The following is a 7,055-nucleotide window of genomic DNA, read 5'->3' on the forward strand; positions in this document are numbered from 1 at the left end:
CATGGTCTTGTTGGGAAGAGGGAGGTGTGAGGAGGCAAGAAGCTCTCTAGGGGTGCCTGGGGGGCTTAGGCGATTGAGCATCGACTCTTGATTTCGGCTCAGATCATGATCTCATGACTGCATCAGGCTCCGTGCTCAGTGGGGAGTCTGCTGAAGATTCTCTCTCCCTCTGCCCCTCCCCCCCACACACATGTGCTCTCTCTAAGTAAAATCAAATAAAATCTTTAAAAAAAAAAGAAGAAGAAGAAAAAGAAGATCTCAAGCTGTTACTGGATGCTAACAGCTGAACACTGGGTCGCTCGTCTAGTCTTTGGCTGGGAAAGCCTCCAAGAACCTGGGCCTTCCTTGTAGTATCTTCAGCCTGGTGGGGATGAGGGATGAGACCTTGCCTGTGGGCCGCCCTCCCTCTGTGGCACCCAGAGTGGGTGCATGTAACAGGAGGTGCTGAGAAGCATAGGGCCTATGGCTTACATGCTGAAGAGGGGCCAGCAAAGAGCTTCCTTCATGATGCACTTGACCCTGTAGCAGTGCATGACCCTGTAGCAGTTCGAAATGGAGGATGTGCTATTTTGAGTTGCCTTCACTGTCAACCAACCAATGAAATCCTGTGGGTTCACCTTGTACAAGCCATAGGTTATGCGGGTCACTTCGATCTTCCTGGCAGGCTTATGGGAGAGAAAGAATTAGTACCTTGTCTCTTGCATCAAGATAAGCATGTGGTTGGCACCCCTTAAAGACTTCCCCTAGGCTTTCAATGTTCTCCCCCAGTAGGGGGGACCTCATCTGCTCTGATGGAGACTGCCATTTCTGCCCCTTCTGGAGGACCATGAACACTGTCCACTGTCTTGGAAATACTCTTCTGTTTTTTGGGGTTTTTTAAAAAAAAGATTTTATTTATTTGAGAAAGAGACAGAGCACAAGCAGGGGAGTGGCAGAGGGAGAGGGAGAGGCAGGCTCCGCACTGAGCAGGGAGCCCGGCACGGGTCTCGATCCCAGGACCCTGAGATGACCTGAGCTGAAGGCAGACACTTAAGCGACTGAGCTACCCAGGCGCCCAATAGTCTTCTGTCTTTCCGGTGGTGCCATCCTCCTCCAGCACCAGGGAGAGGGCTTGTCTGTCAGCATCAGGCTGTCCCGGACCTGGAAGAGGGCCATCCAGACTGTGCATCACAATGCCCTTCTTTCTGCACACTCTGGTTCGCGGTGCTTGCTCTGAAGGGCTGGGCCCTGGAGGCCTCCAGACTGGGCTCCAGCAGTGGCTACAGGGACACCACCGAAGTGCTCACTGCCACACATGTGGAGAGGGACTTACGGTAGAAAAAGTTGAGGAACTTGATGGCGTATTCCATCCTCATCAGCTGCAGTGCCTTGTACCACCTCCACAGCCTCCTAACCCCCCTACAGTTCTGCCTCTGGGAAATATTTCCTCTATCTTCATGTCTGGGAGAGATTATATCAGCCTGGGGGAGGAGAAAAAAGAGAAAAAGAAGAACACATTCAGTTAGGATTCCATTTATCAAAATTTCAAAAACAGGCAAAAATAAGCTATCCTGTCTAGTAATGCATACAGAGCTGGCAAAGCTGTAAAGAGAAGCAAGAAAATGTGCATCACAAGGATCAGAACGGTGGCTATGTCTTGAAGGGAGAGAGGATTTATCGTCCAGGATGGGCCAACGGAAACTTCTTCTGCGTTATCTGTGTTATTGACCTGGGTGGTGGTTGTGCAGGACTTAGCATTAAAATTCTTTAAACCTGGGGAAATAATTCTGTTTTAAGCCATAGTCTTTAAATGATGACCTCTGGGCCAAATCCAGCCTGCTGCTATTTTTACAATAAAATTTATCGGAACAGAACCACATTAATTATGTGCTTTAGTGCTACAAACATTCTACAGAAGTTCTGACGGAGACTGGATGTCCTGCAAAGCCAGAAATATTTACTGTCTGGCCCAGAAGAATTCATAAAACATGTGCATAGTTTCAAGCAGAAGTTGTTTTCTTTATTTTTTAAAATTTGTTTATTTTTAAAGATTTATTTATTTGAGAAAGAGCGTAACTGGGGAGGAGGGGCAGAGGGAGAGGGAGAAGCAAACTCCCCACTGAGCAGGGAGCCCAACTTGGGGCTCCACCCCAGGACCCTGAGATCAGAACCTGAGCCAAAGGCAGATGCTTAACTGACTGAGCCACCCAGGCACCACAAGCAGAGGTTGTTTTATTTATTTATTTTATTTTATTTATTTATTTTTTATTTGCGAGAGAGAGAATGAGAGAGAGCACGAGAGGGAGGAGGGTCAGAGGGAGAAGCAGACTCCCTGCTGAGCAGGGAGCCTGATGTGGGACTCGATCCAGGGACTCCAGGATCATGACCTGAGCCGAAGGCAGTCGCTTAACCAACTGAGCCACCCAGGCGCCCAAGCAGAGGTTGTTTTAGACCTTACATATAAATTGCATGCACTCTTCTATATGGATGGCATATTTCACATTTTTTTAAAAGCAGAAAAAGATGAAGAATGAATAGGATTTGTTCCTAATATGGTTAATATTTATTCATTAGTTTATATAATCTTTGTTTTGAAGACCCACTCTGAGAATCTGATTCAAGGATTATTTGGTGTCATTAACCAAAACTCATTTATGCTAGTCATGTAAAGGGAGCTTTACTGTAAACAAACAGGACCCCAAGGAACCCAGCTGAACTTCAAGATTGGGAATACCAGCTGCAGACAGTTTCCCTCTGTCTCTCCTTCCTCCTCTCCGCTCCCCTCCCCCCATTGGTCACCACCACCTCTCTGGCCTCCCCTGCAGCTGTCCCCAAATGGTGATTTAACCCCACGTCTTTTTGCTCTTCTAGCTAGTCCTTCACAGATCACTTGCTCAGCCCCTATGTCCAAATCCCAAAGAGACAATCTTCCTGCCCCAACTCCAAATTCCTGGGGCAAGTGGAACGTCTTCCAATTTAGGTTATATTCCCCCAGGTCCAGTTCAAAGTCCAGTTTGTAGGAATGGGCAGGTAGGGGTGGCAATGATTTCACACATCTAACAAAATAAGAAAGGAACAGGGGTGGGCATTGTACAGGGGCAATAAACAGTAGGGGGTGAGTGAGAGATGTTGAAAGCTATTACAGGATCCCTTTAAAGTGTGTACAAGGATTAATTTGCTCCCGGTATTGAAAGTATAAATACTTTTAAGCCCTTGAAATAGGAGGTTAAATTTGGGGGCAGGATGGAAGAGAATGGTGAGATGTTAGCAAAACAAAACCCTAAAACAAACAAAAACAGCTGAGAAGGAAATGTAAAAGCTAACAATGCCATTGATGAAAAGTCTTTGACAGATCGGCACGTTCAAGGTGGTCTGGCCGTAGATGAGATGAAAAGTCTTTGAATAGGATTGATTTGCAAATGAGCACAGGGGAGTATACACACTTAAATGATTCTTACATCAAAATAGTAGTCCTAGGCAGTGTGCGTTTACGAGTAACATGCTGGAAATCAGAATTATTGAACTCTTACTGCAGTACGTGCCCTGGGCTCTTTACAAAGGCAAAGCAGAGGTCGACTACTCTACTTCATACTTAGAGATGCAAATGAAATTAGCTGGAACTCTAGGCTGCTCGCGAAGGGTGGGTGTGGTGCAGTTTTCCCAACCTCCTCTAGTTGAGATCCGCAGCAGGGGATAATAGGTTCCTTTGATGGCTCTACCAGGACTCCCCAGGGGAGAATAGAAGTAACCTTACAGTAAATTGGGGGTTAGAATATATTCTGTAGGCAATGGGCTAGGTTTGCATTATCCTCCATTAGATATCGGTGGCAGTGGACATCACTTTGGATAAACTTTAAAATACAGGATACATACCCAGAAGTGGAATGCCTCCTTAAAATGTTTGCACATTTCTAAAGGCTTTGGACATATATTGCCAAATTGCTTTGCAAAAACTTGTAGCAAATCGTACTCTCCCTGGTAGTGCAGAGGGCTCCTGGCTTCTCAGCATCCTTGCTGGTACTAGAGATGAGCTTCTGTAAGCCTGCAAGTAGAAAATACTACCTTGTTGTTTTAATTTGTGCTGAATTACTTTTGATGTCAGATCTAGGTAGATAAAGTTCTAAACTTTAAAAGGTGAAAATTTTCTACAACTGAGAGCAGTCAAAAGAATATGCCACAGAGGGGCGCCTGGGTGGCTCAATTGTTAAGCGCCTGCTTTCGGCTCAGGTCATGATCCCAGGGTCCTGGGATCGAGCCCCGCATCGGGCTCCCTGCTTGGCGGGAAGCCTGCTTCTCCCTCTTCCACTCCCCCTGCTTGTGTTCCTCTCTCACTGTGTCTCTCTCTGTCAAATAAATAAATAAAATCTTAGAATATGCCACAGAGTCCCCCTACCCCCAAAAAAGCCCTAAAGGAGAGTTTCGACAGTGCTGTGAGCAATAATAGCATTGCTGGACTAACAATGTTCATGGACCATTTATTCAGATAAATAACTTCTCATGTTTATGTTTTAGGAAAGGAAGAAAGCATATTTTTAATTGGATTAATAGGAGTCCTAAATAAAATAACATATGCAAAAAAATTGGCACATAGTAGGAGGCCAGAATGGTATTGTGGGGTTTTAAAAAGTCACATAATTTTATTTATTTATTTTTATTTTTTTATTTTTAAGTAATCACACCCAACGTGGGGCTTGAACTCACAACCCCGAGATCAAGAGTCACATGCTCCATGACTGAGCCAGTCAGGCGCCCCAAAAGTCACATAATTTTAAAGATACACTTCAAGTATATCGTGTATTAGCAAATATGGAAAGTATAATAAAGGTCAAGTTCAGGAAATGATAGTTATGAAAAATACTCATAACCCTCCAACCCCCCAAGGCCAAGCAAGTTTACTACCATCATGGGGAAGCACAGAATCTGTATGTGTTCTAACAGGATCTACCACGAGATGTTTACAAAGTAACCACATTCATTCAAACCAGTTGACCCGCTTACTGCCCACATATCATTTCTAGACACTGCTAGCAAACATCTAGAAAGTCAGAACAGTCCATGACTGTCATACCAAAAATGCTGTTTAACCCTATGTTTAACAGAACAGAACAGGGCACCGAATGGCAGGATAGATTTATAAGTAGATACACTTACCAAAGCAAATTAGTATTAGGTGCAAAATAAGTTCTGTAAATGTATGTATCCTGAGGCAATTCCAAATTAAATAATTGTTTCATATCCAACTGCAGTTTTTATTTTATTTATATTTTTAAAAAGATTTTATTGAGGGGGAGAGAGAGAGAGTGCGACGTGCACACACGCATGTGTGCACGAGTTGGGGGAGGGGCAGAAGTGGAGGGAGAAATGGACTCCCCACTGAGCACCGAGACCAGATGCAGGGCTCAATCCCAGGACCCTGGGATCATGACCTGAGCCGAAGCTTAACTGACTGCACCACCCAGGTGCCCCCCAAGTGCAGTTTTTAAAAAACTTTTTATTTTGAAATAATGATAGATTCACAAGAGGTTGCCGGAATAAGAACCACCCAGGGAAGTTCAGCGAACTTTGTCTAGCCTCTTCCAGTGGTAACATCTACAGTATAGTATGAAAACCAGGAAACTGACTGCTTATATGATCCACAGAGCTTATTCAGACGTCACCAATTTCATAAGCACTCCTGTGTGTGTGTTTGTGCAATTTTATCGAAGGTGTATCTTCATGTAACCAGCATTACAATTAAGATACAGACCTGTTCCGGGCACCTGGGTGGCTCAGTTGGTTAAGCAACTGCCTTCGGCTCAGGTCATGATTCTGGAGTCCCTGGATCAAGTCCCGCATCAGGCTCCCTGCTCGGCAGGGAGTCTGCTTCTCCCTCTGACCCTCCTCCCTCTCATGTGCTTGCTCTCTCTCATTCTCTCTCTCTCAAATAAATAAATAAATAAAATCTTTAAAAAAAAAAAAAATACAGACCTGTTCCATCACCATGCAGCTGCCTCATGTTTGCCTTTTATATCCTCCCAACTCCCAACCTTAACTCCTGGCAATCACTGGTCTTTTCTTATCTATAATTTTGTTATTTCTAGAATGTTCTATAAATGAAATCATACAATATATAACCTTTGAATTGGCTTTTTTCATTCAAACTGATTCCCTTGATCCAAGTTGCAGTGTGCATCATTAGTTCATTCCTGGTTATTGCAGAGCAGTGTTCCATGGCATGGATGCATGGCGGTTTGTTCAACCATTCACCCATTGAAGGACATCTGGGCTATTTCCAGTTTGGGGCTATCATGAATAAAGCCACTACCAACACTTGTGTGTAGGTTTTACATGACCCTAAGTTATTTCTTGGGATCAGCGCCAAAGAGTGCAATTGCTGGGATTTATGGGAAGAGCCTGTTTAGTTCTTTTTTTTTTTTTTTTAAGATTTTATTTATTTTTTAGAGAGCGAGCGAGAGAGAAACAGCATGAGAGGGGAGAGGGTCAGAGGGAGAAGCAGGCTCCCCGCTGAGCCGGGAGCCTGATGTGGGACTCGATCCCAGGACCCTGGGATCATGACCTGAGCCGAAGGCAGACGCTTAACCATCTGAGCCACCCAGGCGCCCCGAGCCTGTTTAGTTCTTTAAGAGACTGCCAAATTATTTTCCAGAGTGGCTGTACCATTTTACATTCCTATCTAGTGATTCTATAGACTTGCCAGCATTTCGTGTCAGCAGTATTTTTTATTTTCGTGATTCTGATTAACTTTGTCATGATATCTCATTGTGGTTTTAATTTGCGTTTCCATAAGAGCTAATAATGTTGAACATCTTGTTGTGTGCTTTGTCATTTGTATATGCTTTCCAGTGCAATGTCTGTTTATTTCCTAGTTGGATTGTTTGGGTTTTTTTAAAAAAATTCATCATTTGTATATGCTTTCCAGTGAGATATCTGTTTATTTTCTAATTGGATGATTTGGGTTTTTTGAGAACTTCTTATATATTCTAGATATAAGTCCTTTGTTAGATATGTGGTTTGCAAGCATTTTCTCCTAATCCATAGTTTGCTTTCTTACCCTCTTTCACAAAGCAAAAATTCTT

General features: G+C 43.8%; 1 pseudogene; it reads right to left on the bottom strand.

Moving 5' to 3' along the window:
• Positions 1–303: 303 nt before the first annotated feature.
• LOC118004724 lies at positions 304–1,361 on the bottom strand (annotated as a pseudogene).
• Between the last annotated feature and the right edge of the window lie 5,694 nt (positions 1,362–7,055).

Source organism: Mirounga leonina, unplaced genomic scaffold, assembly GCF_011800145.1.
Source record: "Mirounga leonina isolate KUSES-001 unplaced genomic scaffold, KU_Mleo_1.0 Mir_93, whole genome shotgun sequence".
Classification (NCBI taxonomy): Eukaryota; Metazoa; Chordata; class Mammalia; order Carnivora; family Phocidae; genus Mirounga; species Mirounga leonina.